Genomic DNA, 26,249 nt, shown 5'->3' on the forward strand with positions numbered 1-26,249 from the left:
TTCCAAGAAGTAAGCATCTTTTAACATATACTGTAGAGATTTCTAAATTGCAAAAGCCTCAATAGGAATGAAACATAGAAAGATTTGGGGGAAAAAAAGACTCGTTCAACAAGATTTTAACACTTGTTATCCCCTGTGCTCCTTCCATTTGCCACATAACCATGCTACCCTTTCCCATTTCTCCCAATGCAGAAAAGAAAAAACAAGCTTAAAAGCTACAAATAGATGAGAAGGAGACTCCAAAAGGGAAGAGCTTCTGTACGGAGTGAGGTGGGGTGAGTGGCAGCTTAAACGGGGAGTGGATGGAGTATGAGAGAAACCAAGGAAAAGACTCATGACCATGATTTCATCCTCCAGGGGCCCTATTTTGGATAGAGAAAAGGTAATCCAATAGGAAAAACCTGCACATCATAAAGAACAACTTTTTTAAATAATTTTCCTGGTTTCTGAGTGTACTCATAATTATTTAGGTACATGGCGGAATTTGTTCTGGTGAAGCACTCTGATTGCATAAGTTTGTGAACTTTGAAGCCTCAAAAAGAATGATGTAACAGAATAAAAATCTACTATAGAGAGCAGGGAGAGAAAGCAATGGCAACCCACTCCAGTGTTCTTGCCTGGAGAATCCCAGGGACAGCGGAGCCTGGTGGGCTGCCGTCTATGGGGTCGCACAGAGTCACAGATGACTCGAGCGACTTAGCAGCAGCAGCATAGAGAGCAGGAGAGAACAGAAAAGGCACTGCAGAAATTAAAGAATTGAAGGATTAGATAGACCACTCATACAAGAATAAATGATGAAAGAGAAGATGATCTGCTTGCCTTTTATTATTTATCCATTTCCATCTCCCCAGAGAGGCCAAGGTTAGGATTCATAATCTATTCTGGCTGGGAGTTTGGTCACAGACTACACATTCTAGATAAACCATTTTATTTAACTTGCTGTTGTTGCTCAGCCATTCAGTCGTGTCCGACTCTGCTATCCCATGGACTGAAGAATGACAGGCTTCCCTGTCCTTCACTGTCTCCCCGAGTTTGCTCAAACTCATGTCCATTGAGTCAGTGATACCATCTAACCATCTCATCTTCTGTCATCCCCTTCTCCACCAGCCTCCAATCTTTCCCAGCATCAGGGTCTTTTCCAATGAATCAGTTCTTCATATCAGGTGGCCAAAGTATTGGAGCTTCAGCTTTAGCATCAATCCTTTCAGTGAATATTCAGGGTTGATTTCCTTTAGGATTGAGTGGTTTGATCTCCTTGCAGTCCAAGGGACTCTCAAGAGTCTTCTCCAACACTACAGTTCAGAAGCATCAGTTTTTCAGTGTTCAGTCTTCTTTATGGTCCAACTCTCATATCCATACATGACTATTGAAAAAACCATAGCTTTGACTAGACAGACCTTTGTCTCAAAGTAATGTCTCTGTTTTTTAATATACTGTCTAGGTTTGTCATAGCTTTTCATCCAAGGAGCAAGCATCTTTTCATTTCATGACTGCAGTCACTGTCCACAGTGATTTTGGAGCCCAAGAAAATAAAGTCTCTCACAGGTTCCATTTTTTCCCCATCTGTTTGCTATGAAGCGATGAGACAGGATGCCATGATCTTAGTTTTTTGAATGCTGAGTTTCAAGGCAGCTTTTTCACTATCCTCTTTCGCTTTCATCAAGAGTTCCTCTTCACTTTCTGCCATTTAGGGTGATGTCATCTGCACATCTGAGATTGTTGATATTGTCATATTAATTACACAAGATTAAAAATTTAGAAAGAAAAAGAGAGAAATATTTCTTGTATTCTGTTTTATATACCCTGATAAAAATTAAATATTCAAATATGTGCTGTATAATCAAGAAAGTTTTAGGATATATTAGGATAGAGACTTCTGAGATATATTATTTCTTTTTTATTTTCTACTTGATTTTAAAATTTACATGGAAGAATAAGTGTGTGAAAATTCCAAAAAAATTATGAAATAGAAGGCTGATGTGAATGAGTAAAGATACTAAATATAATAAAGATATATCCTTGTCTGGTCTCTTGCTGTGTAGACATCTTGTGTCCTTAGGCACACATAGCACCTTCCACACCACACCTGGACCTTCAGTGCTGCTCAGAGAACCTCACCGTTGCCTTCATCAGCTCCCATTGCCATTCCCCTTCCTCCCAGCTTCTATAAAATCTGCTCCACCTTCTTCAAAAATTACATTTGTCCTCTTGCTCCAAATAAGCCCCTAAACACAAGTCTATATCAATGAAATCATTAAATATATACTACATAATATCTTATCATAAAACACACAAATTCATGTTTTATTACCTCCACCTTTGACTTGCCAGTGCATGGCTAACTGTTCCTCCAAAGTTTGCATTTGTACAGATATCTTAAAGGAAGAATTGGGGAGAGAGACTGTTCTAGTAACAGTGAAAGAATATATGACTCGGAGCATTTCATTCACAGTTCTCTAGTTCTACCATCAAAGAACTATGAACATTTACGCCTAAATTTGCAAAGGAACTTGAAATCTGCCACAAATCCATAAGAATCTCTGACTTGTTAAATGATATCCCTTTAGGGATCATCTCTATATATATGTAAATGATATCCTCCTATAGTAAGAGTAGTCTCCACTACTACTAGCCTAGTGCTAAACAATGTCTCACATTGTTTGTACAGAAACAACTCCACCAAGGAAAGTACATCCTCATTTTTGTCCCTCCTTCTCATAGCCTCCCTGTGCAAAAAGAATGTGTATGTGGCAGTTAGCAAATGTTACACTCTTTAAAAAGTGAATTATGAAAAAAAATTAGGATTTATTTTAATTGGGAGAATAAATAAAGCTTTTTAGCGTCAGGTAAGTCCACTGGAGAAGAAAGAATAGCAGAGACTTATAAGAGGGAAGTAAATGAAGCTCATCAGTCACAGCCACAGTGCACTCAGGGAGGATGGGTAGGCGTCTCAGTCCTCCCTAGCCCACCTATCTTCCATTGCCCTGCTGATCAGACACCAGCTTTCTTGGAATTTTCCATTTTCTCAGCCGGTGGACAAAGAACTGACCATACCTGAGCAGATGACGCCTGCATCTTCTTCATGAATGCAGTTGTGTTGCCGCCATCCCCAGGAAAGGCACCTCCACACTTGGGACTCCTCTCCTCTGCAGTTCACTTCATCCAGCCAGATGGGCCCTGATCCTGCCCCGAAGTAGGAAGAGACAGTGGCATTGAGGGCTTCTCCACAGCCCAGCTGCCTGCACACCACACGAGCATCTTCCAGGTCCCAGCGGTCATCACAGATGGTGCCCCAGGAGCCCTGGTCAAGGATCTCCACTCTCCCGGCGCAGGGACCACCTCCGTCCACCAGGCGGATCAATCTGCTGTCTGAGCAAAGAGAAATGGGACGATGGGTGATGACACCAGGGGTTGAGAAGACTCTTCTGTCCTGTAGGACCCCCACCTGAGCAGGGGGTGCTCTCATCTGAGGCTGCCGAACCTGCTGGTTCAGAAACAGAGTCATGGCACTGGGGCAGCAGCTGGGGCTGGTTTTTTATACCAGTGGCAAGAGAATAATAAGGTTGAAAAATAGGAAGAAAATAAAACAGGAAATATTAAGTTAAAAACACTCTAATGAGTAGTCTGAGACAGAATGGGGTACAAGGTCCTATCAGAGTTAACATTCTGATCTGTAGAGTTCTGCACAGCATCAGAGAAAGATTTACAGGAAATGTTAGTCTCTCTACCCGGAGCAGTTAAATGAGTTCAGAGTCACGGGAATGAGCTGGCAGCTGGATGGATTCCTTTCAACGCGCACACATTTTGATGCTGTTGACCTAAGAGTTAAAGGGTTTGGTTAAAGGGAATGGAGTCAGGAACAGGCCTTATCAGATGCCTCAGATAGCAATCATGAATCCTCTACCGTTAGAATCCTTCTCCTTGGTACAGTCATTCAGAACTGAAAAACAAATGGATTCTGTGATATCTTGGTTTACCTCAGAATATTTCATCTGTGGTTCTAAGCTTCAGACTTCAGATCTGGATACTTACTTTCAGACAATGTGATCTCTTTGAGTAGACTGAACAGCTTTGCATGAGAGACGACGTCAGGGAACATCGAGACTGGACAGATTCCACTGGGAATCATAGAATGTTGCTTCTTCTCCCCCAAAAATATAATCCCTCCTTGGACTTTGTGTCAAGAATCTCTGTTATTCAAATTTGGGGGTTATGTGATCTTTAGGGGGAAATAGTGTGTATGTTTGCTTAGTCACTTCAGTCATGTTCAACTCTTTAAGACCCTATGGACTGTAGCCCACCAGGCTCCTCTGCCCATGGGATTCTCCAGGCAAGAATTCTGCAGTGGGTGGCCATGCCCTCCTCCAGGGGGTCTTCCTGACCCAGTGATCTAACCAGTGTCTCCTGCATTGCAGGTGGATTCTTTACAGCTGAGCCACCAGCAAAACCTTCTAGCTCCATCACAGAGCAGAAATAGGTCACATTGCTGCAACCCTTGAACAAATAACATTAACAGGCTCACTGTATTCTCCTCTCCTTTTACACATAAAAGTGATGTAAAGAAAGGTTAAAGAATGTCTATCAGTGTTGCACTTTAAGTAAATGATGAAGTAGAGAATTAAACCTAAAATTTTCCACATCCGCAGAAAATGGAGGAGTTTACAGCAGGCCAATGTGTTTTGCTGGGTCTTGCTGGATACAACTTAAAAAGCTGGAAAATGTTTTTTAAGAAACAGTAAATCTATTCAACATTTGTTGACACAACATGGACTGCTGATGCTGCTAAGTCACTTCAGTCGTGTCCAACTCTGTGCGACCCCATAGACGCCAGCGTACCAGGCTCCCCAGTCCCTGGGATTCTCCAGGCAAGAACACTGGAGTGGGTTGCCATTGCCTTCTCCAATGCGTGAAAGTGAAATTGCTCAGTGTCCGACCCTCAGCGACCCCATGGACTGCAGCCTTCCAGGTTCCTCCATCCATGGGATTTTCCAGGCAAGAGTACTGGAGTTGGATGCCATTGCCTTCTCTGACAACATGGACTAAATATGCTAAAGTTCTAAAGTGTGGAGGTTATTTCAATGTTAGCCAAGGATCTATAGCTTCTTTTTTTCTGGGAATTTGCTGATTCATTGCATAATTTAATGATTCAGAATCTGGGCTTGGGCAAGCAGAGGGCTATTGTTGTGACAGGAACCAGCATAATTTGGGAGTTACCTGGTGCTGGAGTGACAAAATTAGAGTCTTGAGAGCCTCTCTCACACAGCATGTTTTCTCCTCAAATATCTGCCCAGTATATAAGCTGTGAAGGGCAGGAGGCTAAAGAAATACCTAAAAAGACTTGGAGAGCGGAGTCTTTCTCATTCTCTTGGGTACTGAGCTACCAAAGAATCCAGGCTCTGAACTGAAATCTCCAAAAGCCCCTGTCATAGGGGCAGAAAAATCAGAGGTGGACTGAGTGCTACCAAAGCTGCAACCCACACTTATTACAGCTCAGTTTTAGGTTATATTTGGATGTTTGAGTGATATACACCCCTTCTCCCTATCTGCCTAGCAAAACAAGGGGTAAATCCTTTCAGGTATTAGAAAATCTATCAGGAGTATCTTACTTTTTCACATATAATTTATAGCATTCAATAAAAAATGACATGACACTTGACAAGTTAGGATAACATGACAAATGACCAAAGTGAAAAAAAGAGATGAGAGAATGCAGAGACGCACATGATAGAAATGCATAAGGATTTTAACTACGATCAATGTGTTTAGGGGAAAAGAGAGAGGGGGAGAATATACAGGAAAAAGATGAAAAAAAAACAAATAATCATAAACAAATAAATAATAGCAATGGAACCATTGCCGACCTAAAATAACATATCTAGGATTAAAAGTGAATGAATAAGTCAAACAAATTTTAGATAGAACTAAGAATAGAGTGATTTAGAGGAGTCGTAAAGATGAGAGATGAGAAGGAAAATAAAGAGTAGGAGAGGGGGAAGAGATACAGAGACAGAGAGGCAGAACTACAGAAGTCATATGTGAAGATATAATGATAGAGAATTTTTAAAAAATATAAATGGAAGAGTTTTCATACTCTTCTTAGTAAAGCTGTTGAAAATCAAAAGGAAAAAGGAAAATCTGAAATAATAACAGATTTATTTAATGCTAAAGGAAGAAAAAGAAAGGAGAGAAGAAGGAACATAAAGCATGTGGATCTATTAAAAGCAAATGGCAGATACCAACACATCAATATCAGTAATTGCATTTACAGTAAATGGATTAAGATAAAACAAAACTGACACAAATGTTACTTGCAAAATGATCACCTTATATTATGAAAACAAAGAAAGGTTGAAAGTAAAATAATGGAAAAAATGTACTAACTCTAAAAAAACTGGAGTAGCTTTATTGATGTCCCAGAAAGTAGACTTTAAGAAAAGATACACTAATTGACAGTAGTGCTGAGAGAGGGCATCAGAGGGCAGACAGACTGAAACCACAATCACAGAAAACTACCCCAGCCTGATCACATGGACCACAGCCTTGTCTAACTCAATGAAACTAAGCCATGCCGTGTAGGGCCAACCAAGATGGACACATCACAATGGAGAGTTCTGACAAAATGTGGTCCACTGGAGAAGGGAATGGCAAACCACTGCAGTATTCTTGCCTTGAGAACCCCATGAACAGTATGAAAAGGCAAAAAGGTAGGACACTGAAAGATGAACCTCCCAGGTCAGTTGGTGCCCAATATCCTGCTGAAGATCAGTGGAGAAATAACTACAGAAAGAATGAATGTAGGGAGCCAAGGCAAAAACAACACCCAATCGTGGATATGACTGGTGATAGAAGCAAGGTCCGATGCTGTAAAGAGCAATATTGCATAGGAACCTGGAATGTTAGGTCCGTGAATCAAGGCAAATTGGAAGTGGTCAAACCAGAGATGGCAAGAGTGAACGTCGACATTCTAGGAATCAGCAAACTAAAATGGACTGGAATGGGTGAATTTAACTCAGATGACCATTATATCTACTACTGTGGGCAGGAATCCCTTTGAAGAAATGGAGTAACCATCATAGTCTACAAAAGAGTCTGAAATGCAGTACTTGGATGCAATCTCAAAAACAACAGAATGATCTCTGTTCATTTCCAAGCTGAACCATTCAATATCACAGTAATCCAAGTCTATGCCCCAACCAGTAATGCTGAAGAAGCTGAAGTTGAATGGTTCTATGAAAACCTACATGACCTTTTAGAACTAACACCCAAAAAAATGTCTTTTCATTACAGGGACTGGAATGCAAAAGTATGAAGTCAAGAAACACCTGGGGTAACAGGCAAATTTGACCTTGGAGTACAGAATGAAGCAGGGCAAAGGCTAATAGAGTTTTGCCAAGAGAACATACTGATCATAGCAAACACCCTCTTCCAACAACACAAGAGAACACTCTACACATGGACATCACCAGATGGCCAACACCAAAATCAGATAGCTTATATTCTTTGGAGCCAAAGATGGAGAAGCTCTATACAGTCAGCAAAAGCAAGACCAGGAGCTGACGGTGGCTCAGATCATGAACTCCTTAATGCCAAATTCAGAATAAAGTGGGGAAAACCAATAGATCATTCAGGTATGACCTAAATCAGATCCCTATGACTATACAGTGGAAGTGAGAAATAGACTTAAGGGACTAGATCTGATAGAGTGCCTGATGAACTATAGACGAAAGTTCGTGGCATTGTACAGGAGACAGGAATCAAGAACATCCCCAAGAAAAAGAAATGTGAAAAAGCAAAATGTCTGTCTGAGGAGGCCTTACAAATGGGTGTGAAAAGAAGAGAAGCAAAAAGCAAAGGAGAAAAGGAAAGATATACCCATTTGACTGCAGAGTTCCAAAGAATAGCAAGGAGAGATAAGAAAGCCTTCCTCAGCAATCAGTGCAAAAAAATAGAGGAAAACAATAGAATGGGAAAGACTAGAGATCTCTTCAAGAAAATTAGAGAAACCAAGGGAACATTTCATGTAAAGATGGGGACAATAAAAGACAGAAATGGTATAGACCTAACAGAAGCAGAAGATATTAAGAAGAGGTGGCAAGAATACACAGAGGAACTGTACAAAAAAGATCTTCATGACCCAGACAATCACAATGGTGTGATCACTCACCTAGAGCCAGACATCCTGAAATGTGAAATCAAGTGAGCCTTAGGAAGCATCACTATGAACAAAGCTAGTGGAGGTGATGGAATTCCAGTTGACCTATTTCAAATCCTAAAAGATGATGCTGTGAAAGTGCTGCAAGAAATATGCCAGTAAATTTCAGAAAACTCCACAGTGGCCACAGGACTGGAAAAAGTCACTTTTCATTCCAATTCCAAAGAAAAGCAATGCCAAAGAATGCTCAAACTACCACACAATTGCACTCATCTCACACACAAGTAAAGTATTGCTCAAAAGTCAGCAAGCAGGCTTCAGAAATACGTGAACTGTAAAATTCCAGATGTTCAAGCTGGATTTAGAAAAGGCAGAGGAACTAGAGATCCAATTGCCAACATCCGCTGGATCATCGAAAAAGCAAGACAGTTCCAGAAAAACATCTATTTCTGCTTTATTGCCTATGCCAAAGCCTTTGACTGTGTGGATCACAATAAACTCTGGAAAATTCTGAGAGAGATGGGAATAACAGACCACCAGACCACCAGACCTGCCTCTTGAGAAACCTGTGTGCAAGTCAGGGAGCAACAGTCAGAACTGGACATGGAAAAACAGACTGGTTCCAAATTAGGAAAGGAGTACATTAAGGCTGTATATTGTTATCCTGCTTATTTAACTTATATACAGAGTACATTATAAGAAACTCTGGGCTGGATGAAGCACAAGCAGGAATCAAGATTGCTGGGAGACATATCAATAACCTCAGATATGCAGATGACACCACCCTTATGGCAGAAAGTGAAGAAGAACTAAAGAGCCTCTTGATGACAGTGAAAGAGGAGAGTGAAAAAGTTGGCTTAAAGCTCAACATTCGGAAAATTAGACCAAGGCATCTGGTTCCATCACTTCATGGCAAATAGATGGGGAAACAGTTGAAACAGTGGCTGACTTTATTTTGGGGGGCTCCAAAATCACCACAGATGGTGACTTAAGCCAAGAAATTAAATGATGCTTGCTCCTTGGAAGGAAAGTTATGACCAACCTACATAGCATATTAAAAAGCAGAGACATTACTTTGCCAACTAAGGTCTGTCTAGTCAAGGCTATGGTTTTTCCAGTAGTCATGTATGGATGTGAGCGTTGGACTGTGAAGAAAGCTGAGAACTGAAGAATTGATGCTTTTGAACTGTGGTGTTGGTGAAGACTCTTGAGAGTCCCTTGGACTGCAAGGAGATCCAACCAGTTCATTGCCAGGGGCCAGCGTGAGGAACTCCGCCCATGGCAAAGGTCATGAGGAAGGAGGCTTGGCATACGCAAAGGTGTGATCAAGCCTCAGGGAACCCCCTGCTCCCGAGCATCTACCCCCAAAACCAGAGTCTGTTTTATGCTCTCACCTATACCTCTGACTTTATAGGGAGGTCTCCCCCATCACCATTTCTCTCAGAGAAGGAGTTAACGTGCAGCTCCAAGTCAATAAAAATTCCTGGGCATGACAAGAGTGTTTCAGCTTACGGACTCCTCTGAAGGTTATCTAGCCTGCCTGTATAGGTTCGTCCGGCCACATGTGATTGTTTATAGCCTCCCAACCTGAGATGTTTTAGACTTACTAAAGGCAAATTCTTTTGGGAAATTGTCAGTATAGTGGGTTGGTTAGGAATTATATTGGTGAAGGGTTTTTTCATTTGTTGTGTCAATAATTGCTGCTGATTCCCTGCCCTGGGTGTGACAAGGGTGTCTCAGGTCTAACCTCTCTGCTGACAGACTAGCTTATGTGACAGGATTATCCATACTCCTGCATGATTGTTTACTACCTTTCAACCATAAACAGCACAGAGTTTTGGAGTATTTTGAGAGTCTTAATTAGCATAGGGCTTTTGTCATTGTTGAGTCAATAATTGCAGACAGGCCTCCATATCCTTAGGCACCTGGGAATATATTAATCAATGTATTTGGAATATAGAAAAGGAAATATAGTAGTTTTTAAGGCTAGCAATACTAGACTTTTTGAGTTAATGGATTTTCTCTTTTGTAATAGATCACTGTACTTTGTTATAAATCACTGTGTCCTTGCTATGTAAAAATGTAACTTTATCACTATCTTAAGACTAAATAGATCTTAAGGGGAACATTGGGGAAAGGATTTTCATTTGTTGGGCTGATGTTTGCTGCTACATCTCCATATTCCCTGTCCTTATAGTGAATATAACTAACATATAGGAGAAATAAGTATTAACCTTCAAGATTAATCATGTTAACCTTGGGTTAAATAAATTCCTTTCTTGAGTGTAACTTACTACACCCTCACCCTATATGAATGTAACTTTATTTGGAGGGTGGTGCCTGGTTTAAGAAAATACACCCTTGAAAGAAATGAGTTTTTTGGTTATCAGAAAGAAAGGATCATAAAATGTCAGCAGGTCTCATGGCCGTAAGATGATGTAAAATCTCTAAGCCCTTTTAATGTGAAGTACCTGATTTTGATAAAGTTCAGGACTGCTGACCCCCGTGTGACTCTGTATTCATCCCTATGTATAACAAAAGGTATATAAGCAAACCCAAAAATAAAGAAATAGGATCAGTTTCCAGAAAGACTGATTCCCCCATGTCACTTCTTTCTTGCTTCCCGTTTCTCTGGCTGAATTCCCATCTGGAGCATGGATGCTATTCCACATAAACCAAGTTATTCAGCCTCTTTTTCTCCACTAATTTTCCTACTACACTATCCATTTCTAATCTCTCTATATATCTGTAATTAAATATGTATTTTTCCAAGGACGCCAACTCCGTCCCCACCTTCGAATCACCCTGGATCCACTGGGGCTGGACCCCGGCAGTTCATCCTAAAGGAGGTCAGTCCTATGTGTTCACTGGAAGGACTAATGCTGAAGCTGAAACTCCAGTATTTTGGCCACCTGATGTGAAGAGCTGACTCATTTCAAAAGACCCCTATGATGGGAAAGATTGGGGGCAGAAGTAGAAGGGGAGACAGAGGATGAGATTGCTGGATGGCATCACTGATTCAACGGACATGAGTTTGAGTAAAATCTGAGAGTTGGTGATTGACATGGAGCCTGGCATGGTGCAGTCCATGGGGTCACAAAGAGTCGGACATGACTAAGTGGCTGAACTGAACTGAAAATAACACTAATTGAATTAAGGAGGGAATTTCCATGATTATAATGAGATGCACCCTTAATAAAGATTTAGACATCAAAATTCAACAAAGGTAACAGAACATAGCTTTGAAATATACTTGACAGAATGAAAAGAAGAAATAGGCAAAATCACAATCAAAATGGGGGATTTTTACTGTATCTTTTTCAATAGCATACAGACCAGACATATAAAAAACAAAGGATACAGTAGATGTACAAGAAAATAGTCAGCACATTTAACCAAGTAACACATAGAGCAATGCACCCAACAATGCAAGAGTTCACCTTACTGTAAATGCACTCGGAACTTTTACCAAAACGACCACATAATGGGACAAAATCTTTCACTCTTTGAATTTATACTTTGACTATTTGAATTCATACAGAATATTTGCTCTGACCACAGTGGAATAAAATTAAGAATTAAAAAGAAAATATTGTTAGCCATCCCTATTTTGGGAAATTCAGCAACACCCTTCCAAAAACCACCTGAGTCTGGGAATAAATTTAAAATTTACCAAATATTGTGAAATAATGACAATAAAGATACAATCATAATGGTAATAAACACAAAATAATGATATTATCATAAATTCTTCTAGTGAAACTCAAGTAGTGCCTAAGGGAAATTTATACCCTAGATTTAGAGAAGAGGAAAGACCAAAAGTGAAAAAAATGTAAGCTTCAATTAAGAAACTAGGAGATGAGAAAGCCCAAAGAATATAGAACGTTGGGGTTAATTTAAAAAGGAACAAAAATGAATGGAAAAGAAGGTAAGCATAAGATAGAAAACATGGAAGAAAACCCTTTCAGCATGGCTCATTGAAAATTGAGGAACACTGATTAATACTAATGAAGAGCAGAGAGTAAATGAAGTTAACAATGCCAAGAATGAAAAGGGACATCACTATGAATCATACAGACTTTTTTGTTATAGTTTTTGTGTTGTTGTTTGTTTTTGGCTGTGCTGTGGCCCGTGGGATCTTAGTTCCCAGGTCAGGGATTGAACCTGGACCCATGGCAATGAAAATCCAGAGATTTAACCCCTGGATTGCATAGTTTATTAATAAAAATTTATATATTTAATGTGGATAAGTACACAGAAAGTGTCAGTTTCTCCACAGCCTTGCCAACACTTCAGTGTCTTATTAAAAAAAACAGTCATTTTGACATGTGTGAGATGATATCTCTTTCTGGTTTTGATTTACATTTCCCTGATGATTGACAATGTCAAGCATTTATCATATACCCATTGGCCATTTGTATGTCTTCTTTAGAGAAATATCTATTCAAGACCTTGGCCAATTTTGTAACTGCCTAATTAGGTTTTGGATTTTTTTCTCTTGAGTTGCAGGAGTTCCTTATTTGTCTGGAAATTAACACTTTATATAATTTGTGCTAGCTTGCTTTTTCACTCTGTTGATGTTTCCTTTGGCTTGAAGAAGCTTTTTAGTTTGATATATTCCCACTTGTCTATTTTTGCTTTGTTGCCTGTACTTTTGACATCATATCCATTAAATCATGAAGCAACGTGTTTTTATTTTTGATGAAGCCTTCACATATCTAAAATATAATTCTTATCTGGTGATGATGTTACACAATTACACATAGTAAATCAAATTCAGATAAGTAAATGAATTCAAAATTAGGTTTTGAATATTCTTTAGTGGAACTGTAAAATTATTTACAGAAAATAAAACCTGATTCAAAGTTATTTTGAGATTAAGAATGGTATATGAAACATTTCATTAAAGGCAGAAGTCAAAAAAGTAAACTATTATAGATTTGATAACATAACCCCCCCATTCACATATATAACCTTAAACATATATGCAAAAAATGGGGGAAATATTTACAAAAATATTTAAGAAAGAGTAAGTGATGTTTCTTTATAAGACTATAAAGAAAGATGAGCACTGAAGAATTGATGCTTTTGAACTGTGGGTTGGAGAAGACTCTTGAGAGTCCCTTGGACTGCAAGGAGATCCAACCAGTCCATCTTAAAGGAGATCAGTCCTGAGTGTTCATTGCAAGGACTGATGTTGAAGCTGACACAACTGAGCAACTGAACTGAAGTGATGTTTGTTTATAGAGAGTTCCCATAAATAAATAAAAATTTTAAAACATTCTAGAGAAAAAATATTGTCATGAAAGATATCTTAAAACTGTAATATACGAAAGAAGATAATATTTTTGTATCTAGTGTTTGTGAAAGTCACTCAGTCATGTCCAACTGTTTACGACCCCATGGAGTATACAGTCCATGCAATTCTCCAGGCCAGAAAACTGGAGTGGGTAGCCTTTCCCTTCTCCAGGGGTTTTCATAAGCCAGGGATCGCACCTAGGTCTCCCACAGGCAGCAGGCAGATTCTTTACCCGCTGAGTCATCAGGGAAGCCCAAGAATACTGGAGTGAGTAGCCTATCCTTCTCCAGTGGATATTCCCGACCCAGGAATCAAACCCCAGTCTCCTGCATTATAGGCAGATTCTTTACCAGCTTAGCTGCCAGGGAAGCCCTAATGTGGATTAAAAAAAAAAAAAATGATACATGTTCTTAGGTCAAGACTATGAAGAGAATAATACTCTCTTTTAAAATTAATTATTTATTTGGCTGTGCTGGGTCTTGGAGAAGGAAATGGCAACCCACTTCAGTGTTCTTGCCTGGAGAATCCCAGGGATGGCGGAGCCTAGAGGGCTGCTATCTATGGGGTCGCACAGAGTCAGACACGACTGAAGCGACTTAGCAGCAGCAGCAGCAGTGCTGGGTCTTAGTTGCAGCATGCAAATTCTTACTTGTGGGATCATAAGGAAAAAAATTGTAACTACATGTGGTGATGGATATTACTGTACGTGTGGTGATGTACAAAAACATAAACACTATGTTTTACACTTAGAACTAATATAATGTTACAAGAATTACATCTCAATTAAAAATTTTAACAAACAAGATTAGAATATGTGGATAAAATTAGTTCCATCCTTACCTCATTTAGGCTTCTCTGGTGGCTCAGACGGTAAAGAATCTGACTGCAGTGTAGGAGACTCAATTGCGATACCTAGGTTGGGATGATCCCATGGAGAAGGGAATGGAAACCCATCCCAGTATTCTTGTCTGGAGAATTCCATGGACAGAGGAGCCTGGCAGACTATAGTCCATGCAGACACAAAGAGTTGGACACAACTGAGAGACTAACATTTTCACTTAATGTCATTTTGTGGACCCAAATTAGACTCATCACTTAGATTTTAAAACACTAAATCTCACTGCATCCTACAGGGTTGGGACAGACATACAGAAACAGACAGTAAGTCACCTGCACACGAGATATAGGCTTCCTCCTTTGGAGAGCATGAAGAGTAATTCCAAGGGTCAGAAGGACACTGCCAGAGAGAGGTGTCAGTTTTCCGACAGCGGATTCCATCCAACCACTGGGGTCTAGAACCTTCCCTGAGACCAAGAGAAGAGTTGAGGGTTCCACTGTCCCCACAGCCAAGCTGTCTGCAGATCACAGACACAGTGATGTCTTCCATGGGGCTGCGGCAGACACTGCCCCAGGTCCCGTTGTAGAAAACTTCCAGCCACCCAGCACACGGCTGGTCCTCGCTCACCATCCTGAGGGCCAGGAACTCTAAGGTTGAAAGGGGAGGATACAGGACACAGTAAAACTTTACTGTACGCTCTAGGTTTTCCTTTCTTCTGGAAATGGTGAACATTCATCTCTGACCTTGCTTAACAGATACCCACTAGATGACAAGACTGACATCACCTCCCTTTTAACTGACTTTGTCCATTTGTATCTGTCCTTCTATTTCTACCACAATGGTGTAGTGGATATGAACTGAGAGGAAGACCAAACTGTGGGCACTAGTCAGGGAGGGGCAGCTAAATTCTGCTTCCTAACAAAATCTTTGAAGAGTATGTTAAGGGATGTGATGTGGATATTAGGGAGATAGACAAAATAATTAACCCCAATATGTCCATATCCCAATCTCTGCAACCTGTGAATATCTTACAATACCTGACAAAAGGGATTTACAGGTGTGATTAAGATAAGGACATTGGGATGGTGAGATTAAGCTAGCATATTGTATTTAAAATGTGTGCCCAGCCTAAGCACATCATTAGATGCACTATCCTTAAACATGGAATATGTTTCTTAGCTCTGCCTGGAGAGAGAGATGTGACTCTGGATAATATTTGGAGGCCTGCAGCATTGCTGGTCTGATAATGGATGAAGGGGGCTGTGAACCAAGGGATGTAGGCGGTTTCTAGAAGCTTGAGAATTCCATGGACAGAGGGGCAGGGCAGGAAACAGTCCATGGGATTGCAAAGAGTCAGACGCGACTGTGTGACTTTTTTTTTTAATCTAGAAGATTGAAAAGACAAGAAATAGATTCTCCCCCAGAGCCACAGAAGTGATGCAGCCCTGCTGAAGCCTTGATCCCAGTCCAGTGAGATCCCTGCTGGACATCTAAGCTACAGAAGTGTAAGGAAATAAATATATGTTGTCTTAAACCACTAATTGGTAGATTCTTACTGAAGCAAACGGAAACTAATACCGTGGGTTTTAATTTTTTGTATGTAACTGGAGAGAGAGCCCTGCTTTCAAGAAAAACTGTAAAAAACGGTTCTGCCAGGAAACACTGCTGAGAAGAAAGAATCAGATCCTCAGCTGCTGCGGGAGGAAGTGAAAGCACCTCGTTTTACGTCTGCTGGAAAGACAGGCTCCATGGGAGGAAGCCTCCATCTCTGCTCCTTTCAGCATCTCTCCCTCAGGGCTCAGACCCCCGTCCTCCAGGGCCCCACCCCTGCCCCAGAATGTGGACAGTGTGCAGCGCAGACCTGAGCAGATGACCCCCGCGTCCTGCTTGTGTCCGCAGTCATGCCGCCCCCAACCCCAGGAAGGGCACCTCCACACGTGGGACTCCTTTCCTGTGCAGTTCAGGTCGTCCAGCCAGATGGGCCCTGATCCTGCCCCGAAGTGAGCAGACCCCGTGGCATTGAGGGCTTCTCCACAGCCCAGCTGCCTGCACACCACGCGGGCATCGTCCAGGTCCCAGCCGTCATCACAGATGGTGCCCCAGGAGCCCTGGTCAAGGATCTCCACTCTCCCGGCGCAGGGACCGCCCCCGTCCACCAGGCGGAGCTGCCTGCTGTCTGAAGAGAGAGAAATGGGGCAATGGGGCATTGACCTGGGGAATGAAAAGGGTCTTCTGTCCTGTGGGACCCTCACCTGAGCAGTAGGGGGCGCTCTCCTCTGAGGCCACAGAGCCTGCAGGTTGAGACAGGGAGTCGTTGCACTGGGGCAGCACCTGGGTCTGGTTTCCTGAAAAATAATGATCAGAAGTCTGGACGGGTTGAAGAACAGGAAACTGAATTAGTCAAAACTGAATTAATAATGACCTAGTGATGGAACCTAAGATGAAAGCTGTGTTCAGTTTACTTCAGTTCTGGTGCTCAGTCGTGTCTGACTCTTTGGGACCCAATGAACCGCAGCATGCAAGGCCTCCCTGTCATCACCAACTCCCTGAGTCCACCCAAACCCATGTCCATCGAGTCACTGATACCATCCAACCATCTCATCCTCTGTCCTCCCCTTCTTCTCCTGCCCTTAATCATTCCTAGCATCAGGGTCTTTTCAAATGAGTCAGCTCTTTGCATCAGCTGACCAAAGTATTGGAGTTTCAGCTTCATCAGTCCTTCCAATGAACACCCAGGACTGATCTCCTTTAGGAAGGACTGGTTGGATCTCCTTTCAGTCTGAGTTCTGGTTGCATTGTTGTATAGAAGATTTTCCCCAAAAATTTAGCCCAGTTCAGTTCAGTCACCCAGTCAGGTCCAACTCTTTATGTCCATTTACTGCAGCTCACCAGGCTTCCCTGTCCATCACCGATTCCCAGAGCTTGCTCAAACTCATCTCCATCAAGTCGGTGATGCCATCCAACCATCTCATCCTCTGTCATCTCTTTCTTCTCCCACCCTCAATCTTACAGCATCAGGGTCTTTTCCAAGTCAGTTCTTCTCATCAGGTGGCCAAAGTATTGGAGCTTCAGCTTCAGAATCAGTCCTTCCAATGAATATTCATTACTGATTTTCATCAGAATCCACTGGTTGGATCTCCTTGCAGTACAGGGGACACTGAACAGTCTTCTCCAACACCGCAGTTCAAAAGCATCAATTCTTCGGCACTCAGCCTTCTTTATGGTCCAACTCTTACATCCATACGTGACTATTGGAAAAGCCATAGATTTGACTAAATGGACATTTGTCAGAAAAGTAATGTCTCTGCTTTTCAATGCGCTGTCTAGGTTTGTCATAGCTTTTCTTCCAAGGAGCAGATATCTTTTAATTTCATGGCTGCAGTCACCATCTACAGTGATTTTGGAGCCCAAGAAGATAACATCTGTCACTGCTTCCATTGTTTCCCATCTATATGCCATGAAGTGATGGGACTGAATGCCTTGATCTTTGTTTTTTGAACGTTGAGTTTTAAGTCAGCTTTTTCACTCTACTCTTTCACGTTCATCAAGAGGCTCTTCAGCTCCTCTTTGCTTTCTGCCATAAAGGTGGTGGCATCAGCATATCTGAGGTTATTGATATTTTTCCCGGAAATCTTGATGCCAGCTTGCGCTTCATCCAGCCCAGCAGTTCACATGATGTACTCTGCATATAAGTTAAACAAGCAGACTGACAACATACAGCCTTGACATACTCCTTTCCCTATTTGGAACCAGTCAGTATTTCCATGTCCAGTTCTAACTGTTGCTTCTAGATCTGCATACAGGAGGCAGGTCAGGTGGTCTGGTATTCCCATCTCTAAGAATTTTCCACAGTTTTTTATGATCCACATAGTCAAAGGTTTGGCATAGTCAATAAAGCAGAAGTCGATGTTTTTCTGGAACTCTCTTGTTTTTTCTGTGATTCAACAGATGTTAGCAATTTGATCAATATGAAAAGACAAAACTTTTAGCTGAAGGAAAAGAATATATACCTCATTTTGCTTATGATTTTGAGTCATTAATCAGAAAAAGACTCAGTTTGGCAGTCTTTCAGTCGGGTGTTTCAGTGCTGCAATTAGATGTCACCTGGAGCTGAAGTCATTTAAAGACTTAACTGAACTCTGGATCTGTAAGGAAATTCCCAGAAGTGTTCTAAGGGTAAAGGAACATCATTTCTTCAGCTTAATTCAGAAATATTTTACATATTCAGGAAGAAATGGGGCAGAAGGGGAATCGAGAAGGAAAGACACTCACGCATACACAGAGATTAAAGCAAAATATTGATATTAACGTTTAGAAACCTAAATAAAGGTCATAAGGGAATTTTTATATTACTTTCCCAACATTTTAATGTCTCAAATGACATCAAAATTTAAAAAATTAAAAGATGAAAACAACTCAAAGAGAATTCATTGCCAGGACACTTTCACAAAAATACTCATAACATCAAAAATAAAATACCTAGGAGAAGTCCTAGTAGAAGATGGGCAAAATCTCTGAGAGAAATTCAAGATCTAACTGAATGGAGGGATGTATTATGTCAATGATTTGGAAAACTCAACATTGTCAGTGTCAATCATCCTGAAATTTCTATGTCTACTCTCAAATTTTCAAGTCTAATCTCAATGAAAATACCCTTAAGCTTTTCTTTTGGTGAAAATAACAAGCTGATTTCTAAATTCATACAAAATACAAGCAACCAAGAATGACCATCACAGTTGGTAAGAAAAGCAACAAAGTTAGAGGAGTTAATATAAAGTAACTCTTGAAATTAAAATTATTAAGACCTACTACAAAGGGCTTCCTTGGTGGCTCAGAGGTTAAAGCATCTGACTCCAATGCAGGAGACCCGGGTTCAATCCCTGGGTCGGAAGATCCCCTGGAGAAGGAAATGGCAACCCACTCCAGTATTCTTGCCTGGACAACCTCATGGAAAGAGGAGCCTGGTAGGCTACAGTCCATGGGGTCACAAAGAATCAGATACGACTGAGTGATTTCACTTTCACACTTTCACAAAGTTTGAAACTTTGGGAGATAGTGATGGACACGGAAGCCTGGTGAGCTATAGTTCATGGGGTCACAAAGAGTCAGACATGACTTAGCGATTGAACAACAACGACGACAAAGTTATAATTAAGAAAATGGAGTATTGGTGCAAGGATAGACAAACGATAACATGGAACAGAATAGAGAGTCTTAAAAAGGGCAGACATACTTGCCCTTCTGCTTATGACGAAGGAGGCACTGAAGTGGGGAAAAGAGTCTTTTCAGAAAAAGATTGAGTCAGTTGGATGTCCATATGAAACCTGACCCTTATCATACACCGATATCAACCCCAGAAGGAATGCACAATTATATGCAAGAGAAAAATAATACAATTTCCATAAGATATTCTTGGAGAATGTTTTTATGATCTTGGAGTAGGCAAAAATTCTTTGTTAAAAGCTATAAGAAGCATTAAATGTACAGGGAAAAGTTGGCAAGTTATGTTTCCATAAGATTAAGAAATGAGTTCATCAAAGGACAACATTTCATTAAGAAAAAGAAAATAAAGACCAAGGGTTAAACTGGGAAAGTAAGTAACACATATTTGCATCCAAAGACATTGTCATGGTAAGTTGTAGTATCATATTTGTAATAGTCAAGAACTGGAAACAACTCAGATTTATACTGTCTGTAGAAGTGATCAGTACATGGCCATGTGATCATTCAAAGCCATACTCTACAGTAACGAAAAAAAAATAAAGTGCTACAATATACAACATCATGAGTGAATCGCAAACATAATTTTGAGTCTAAGAAATTTGACACAAAAGATGCAACACACGGCATCATTTTATAGAAAGTTCAAACATTGATAAAACTCTCTACGTCAGTAGAAGTTAGGAAAGCACTTTTCCCTGTTGAGGAGAGGGGACGACAGTGACTGTGGTGCTGGGGACATTCTCTTTGCTGCTCTGGGCTGGGGTTCATACTGAGGTCTATACTTACTGCTTATACATTGTTCTCTATGATTACATGTAAGCAACAATGTAGCTTAAAAATATATTATTCCCCTTCACACTTCTTGCCCTGGCCTGAAAAATGAAGGAACAATGAGAAGATCCATATTTCACCACAAAATATCTGACTTTGAAGTCCGTTTTCCCTCACTTTCTGCTCTTGGGGACATTTCACTCCAGGAGCATCCTGAGTACCAGTAGCCCTTCCCTTTCTCTTACCTGAGCAGATCACAGAGGCCGTGTTGCCATGGGAACAGTCAGGACCACCCAGGGCAGTCACAGGACAACTCCACAGGAAGGACTCAGCCCCAGAGCAGCGAAATCGGGCTGTTAGGATCTGATCACCTCCTTCCACCAAGTGTGGTCCTCTGGGAGTGGAGATGGCGACTCCACAGCCGAGCTGACGACAGACAACATTGGCATTGGCTAGACTCCAGTGGGAGGCACAGAGTGCTCTCCATCGTCCAGAAATGTTCATCTCCACCTGCCCCTCACACTGAGAGGAGCCATTTGTCATAAGCCGGACTTCTGAGTATGCTGGTAGAAGAAGACAGAGTTTCAGCAAAATCACATGACTTTCTCACCTGAGCAGGGTGTTCACAGAGGTGAAAGGCCTGACCTGCATCTCACCTGAACAGACAACTTCAGCAGCTCCACTGTGGTGACAAGTGCCCCCTGGACAGGGCACTCTGGGGCAAACCCGGAGCTCAGGCTCCTCCCCCTCACATCTGAACTCTTCAGCCCAGACCCGAGCCCTGGACTCTCTGAAGAGCTCATGTCCCTGGACAGACACAGCCTTGCCGCACCCCAGCTCTGCACAGATGACCTGGGCAGTGGGGAGTGTGAAGTTTCCATCAGACACTGGGATCCAGGCTTCTCCAGAATACACTTCTACTCGCCCTGAGCAGGGTCCATCCCCTCCAGCCAGACGCACAAATCCTAAGAGGAAACAACAACAAAACCAGTCAGTGTTCATGGTACTGACTTGGCAACTGGAAACTGCACATTACAGGCAGTGGAGTGAAAGTTTTTTCTTTTTAGAAGTGGAGCATGTAGAGCCTTTGACAGTGTCATAACTGAATTTTCTTGAGCAGGTTTCTAAAGCGTAATCCAGGAGGATTACAAAGTCAGTTTAGAATGGCAGAATCCCAAGAACCTTGAGACTGGTTAGAAATCTGAATTCCTTGGTCTAGGAGCCTAGAAACTACAGAGTGCAATTCAGATCATTGGAATGGCTGAATACTGGAAACACATCTTTTAGCATTGTTTGGAGAAGTGAATTTCTCATTTTGCAGCCTAGGACCTACAGATCCAAGGATAATGTATAATATGCAGGCACTTGAAAGTAGAAATATGCAGAACAGAACCCACCCAGAGGGAAGTGGGCTATGAGATGAGAGACCTAGCATCCAGACAAGCTTAGAAAGCTTTCATGGAACTTTTGGGGCGAATATTCTGATCAGTTTTCTCTCCAAGGAACTAGTCCTCAAGTGGCTTAGGTGAGTGAAAGTCCTGAGGCTGGATCCATGAGGGGATGCCAAACTGTAGATGGGTGATGGCTCCAGAGGAGGAATATAGACGCTATCACTAATTCATATTTATGACATCTTGTCTTCCCAATGGCAAAAATTCCCTGAATTTATTCAGTGACCTCAGTGGGAAAGAAGATGAGTTAAGAAAACTCAGAGTCAGACAGAGAGAGTCCCAGCCAGCTCTCTTGAAATCCTAGGATTTATCAAAGAATCTGGTAGAGTGTGTGTTCTCAGCGGGAGCTTACCAGACAGCTGAGTTTCCAGATTATCTCCTATTAAAGGTTTTTCTTCTGAAACAGGACTCACAGAAAATGCTAATTGATTTTAATACTATCATTGTACTAATTCTAACCACAGGAAAATATGCATTCTTCTCAAGCACAAATGGAATATTCTCCAGGCTAGGTTACAAAAAAATCTTAACAAATTCAAAAATATTAAAATAATTCCAAGCTTCTTTCATGACCATAATGGAACAGAACTAAAACTTAATAGTGATAAGGAAACAGGAAATTCATGAATATATAAAAATTAAACCACACACTCCTATTTTAAGATTGTTTTCTCTATTTTTATTAAGAATGCCCTTGGGATTTAGATGGGAATTGCATTAAATTTGTAGATCACTTTGACAAGCACAGGCATTTTAACAATATTACTTCTTCCAGGACAGAAGCACAGAATGACTTTCCATTGATAATAATGTCTTTAATTTCTTTCATGGATGTTTTACAATTTTAAAAGAAGATGGCATGTTGAATGTTTTACAATTCTAAAAGGAAGAAGGAGGAGGAGGAAGTAAGCAAACAAGCCATACTTTGGAGAGTTCCAAGTTAAAAAAGCCTCAATATGGACAAAATATGTAAATATTTGTGGGAAACACTTGTTGAATAGGTTGTTAGCATATTACATCACCCTCTGCTCCTCCCATCTACCGCTTAAGCTGCTATCCTTTTTCATTTCTCCCACTCAGACAAGCAAACACAGTTTTAAAAGACACAGATGAATGGAAAAGAAAATCAGAAAGGATAGCTACTGCTGTAGAAGTAGGGTGTAGGTGGGGCATATGGCAGCAAGGTGGGATCAAGGAAGTTTTAAAACTAAAGGAGAGAAACCAAAATCAAAGTTCATCATTTGGTCATCAGAGGAACACATTTTGAACAGAATGAAGATAACCCAATGAAAAAAGCCTTACTTGATTCATCAAGTACAATTCCCTGACTTTTAGATGTGTTCCGATTATTTATTTCTAAAGTTCTTACTGGTAAAGGACTGCTTAGTGATGCCCAACATCCAACCAAAAAATTATTAGAATTTCCAAAGGGGAAAAATGGAACCCATAACACATTTTTTAAAAATAATCATTTAAGTCAGCTTCAGAAATTACAGAAATGATTGAATTGGCTGAAGAGTTCTTTAAACCACTAATATCAATATGCTTAATGAAGAATAAAAATAAACAGGGAGGAAAACTAGGAAAAATAAACAAATGATGTTAGGACCAAACTGAAGCCAGGACAGGCTCTAAGGGGCAGGCTAGGCCTGAGAAAAGCTGAGGCTCTGGGAATTCCCACAGGCAGTGTAGCTCGACCAATCAGAAAAAATCCCCGTAGACCCCCGGCCCACACCAGACCTGAGCCAATCTGGATAGGGATGCGAGGTTTAAAAGTCCCAAGCGCGTGTGTAAGGTTTAACCAGTCAGCTATGCTGTTACAGAAACAAAGAACCATCTGTATAAAAGAATATGTGATTCAGAGCTCAGGGCCTTTGTCTGATTCCACTGTGCTGGATGAAACATAGGTCTTGGCTCAAGCTAGTAATAAACCCCTTTATGCGTTTGCATTGCTGTGGACGTCTTCTCTCAGTTTTGGGGACTAGGACTCTGGGCATAACATTTGGGGGCTCATCGGGGATCCCTTTAACTGGGAAGAATAACACTCTCCCGGTAGAAGGGGTTTCCTCACTTGGAGGAAAGCTATCTGAACACCGGTGTTAAGTTTGGTGAGCCAGTGTAAGACTGAGGCCCAGCTTACGCGCTGGAAGGCAGCTGGCTCTGGTGAGAAGAGAGCTCTTGTCAGGCTTAATCAGGGGTGAATTAGTTGTCTTAGCCGGCGTAAGGCCGAGGCCTGGCAACGTGCTGGGAAAGCGGCTGGCTCTGTGAACGCCTTGTTGGTAAGATAACCTAGAGGGATAGGAGGGTTCAGGGGGCCCAGGAAGACCTAGTACTGTGTCCTTGGCCGAGGTTTGTCTCTCCTCTGTTCATCGCATCTTGGTGTGTGCCGGCATTGTCACTGCTCTCTGTGTTCGTCTTGTCCCCTGTGTTCTATCCTGTAATCATGGGGCAAGAGACTTCCACTCCATTGTCCCTTATGACTGACCATTTTTCTGATTTTAAGTCTAGAGCACAGAATCTATCAGTGCTGGTGAAGAAGAACAAATTAATAAATTTTTGCAGCACAGAATGGCCGACGTTCCATGAAGGCTGGCCCTCAGAAGGCACCTTTGACTTGGGAACTGTACACCGAGTCCGAGATATCGTCTTCCGACCGCGGATCAGACATCCTGACCAAGCCCCCTCCTTGGGTAAAACCTTTTTGCCTCAACAGGGATTTTCTACCCCTCAGGTGTTGGCAACACATGTAAGAAAAAAAAAAAAAAAAATCTCAAGGAGCCTGAACCAACGGCGCCGCTATATGCCCCATTTTGCAGGGGGAATTGTTAGGGGAAGCACACTGATTGAAACCACCCTACCCTGGCCAGGCACCATTGTAACCATTTGCATGAGTTGTTTTATGACAAGAGATCCTGATTAGGAATACGGAACTAATAAGCCTCCACCAACCGGAAGAGTTCGGGAAAGGTTTAAAGGAGACACGGCCTGTACATTGTGAGCCACGTGGCAGAGCAGTTCTCCTGGGTTTCCTTACCCTGCTGCTCTCCACCCAGGTGCCCTTTCCCAATAAAATCTCTTGCTTTGTCAGCACATATGTCTCCTCGGACAATTCATTTCCAAGTGTTAGGCAACAGCCCAGTTTTGGGCCCTGGAAGGGGTCCCTCTTCCTGCAACAGATGGTGACTCTGGTGGGATTCTTCTTCGCCGAGACTGACATCCTGACCACTTGGGGTACTCAGGGGTCGGCTTGCCTGCCAATGGACGAGACCCAGCAGCCACAACTGGGACCATTTTGTCCCTGGTCTCTTCCTGACGCGGACAACTGGCCAGAGTGCCCCGACCGGTAAGAAACAAGAAACTTTATTGATCTCTCTCCCCTTCTCTCTCTGTCTCCTCTCCTTAACCCTTCCTATCCTTCCCTGTTTTTCTAGTCCCCTGGTCCTAGACACAGAAATCTGGTCGAAGGGCCCTCAGCCTGAGCTGAGGATTGGAGACTGATCACCTCCTCTTGGCAGAAAACTCAAATTCTGGTTCTGATTTCTGGTAGGGCCGAGTTCCAGTCCTCCCTTTTCTGGAAGCCCAGGGAAAAGTCCCGTAAGGCCTGGGTATCTGTAGGTGGCAGGAGACGTCTGTAAGGCCACCCCTTTTGCCCCCTCTCCCACCTCCTCCCCCTTCTCTTTCAACCTGGCTTCCTTTCCTCCCTTGAAATCTTTGATGTTACAGAAAGGCTTGGTGGGCTACAGTCCACAGGTCGCAAACAGTCTGATACGACTGAGCGACTTCACCTTCACTTTGATGAAGACTGCTGGGTTTATATGTGTGTGTTTTAACTCTGTGACCTGAAGATTTTTGATGGCCATTTTGCTTTGTCTGGCCACCATTGGTTTAGACCTGCCGCCATTTGTTAGAACTTGATTTTTTTTCCCTGTGCCTTGAGACCAGGGATCTTAAGAACACTTATCTAGACTATCTCTAACTCCTGACACTGAGAAGAAAAAAAAAAGGACTTAAAGCTAAATCTTGCACTGTGTCTGTCTAAATATGTCTTGGTATGTCTCTGTCTCTGGATAATATTTTTGAGGTTAATTTGTATGTGAGATCTATTCATTTGGCTTAAAAAATGTAAGCGCTTACAAATCAAGTAATTCTAAATTAAACAAAAAATTCCAGGTTCATGTAAACTGGGAAATATTCAATGTTAAATACCTGATATTAATGTTTGTTTGTTGACCTATTTAATATAGACATGTCTTAGAGTACTTAACGTTAAAAAATATTTTCATTGTACTTAGGTTTAATATGTTAAATATTATATCTGTTACAAGTTTGTCAACAAAAAAATTACCTCAAGTAAAAAAACTTCAAAAAAATGTAAATGAGATATGAGCTTTTAGATAGACTTTATTAAGAATAATTATGCTTTAGGAATGTCTGTCTGAAATAGTCTGTCCAAATTGGGGTAACTTGAATTGGGATTGTGCTAAACTAAGTGATGGAAGTTCACTGACTAGCTAG

The 26,249-nt window shown here is 41.5% G+C and overlaps 1 pseudogene; it reads right to left on the minus strand.

Annotated features, from left to right (window-relative positions):
- LOC108633341 overlaps positions 1–26,249 on the minus strand; it is a 166,320-nt pseudogene that overhangs the window by 60,455 nt on the left and 79,616 nt on the right.

The sequence above is a fragment of the Capra hircus genome, chromosome 5, assembly GCF_001704415.2.
Source record: "Capra hircus breed San Clemente chromosome 5, ASM170441v1, whole genome shotgun sequence".
Taxonomy (NCBI): domain Eukaryota; kingdom Metazoa; phylum Chordata; class Mammalia; order Artiodactyla; family Bovidae; genus Capra; species Capra hircus.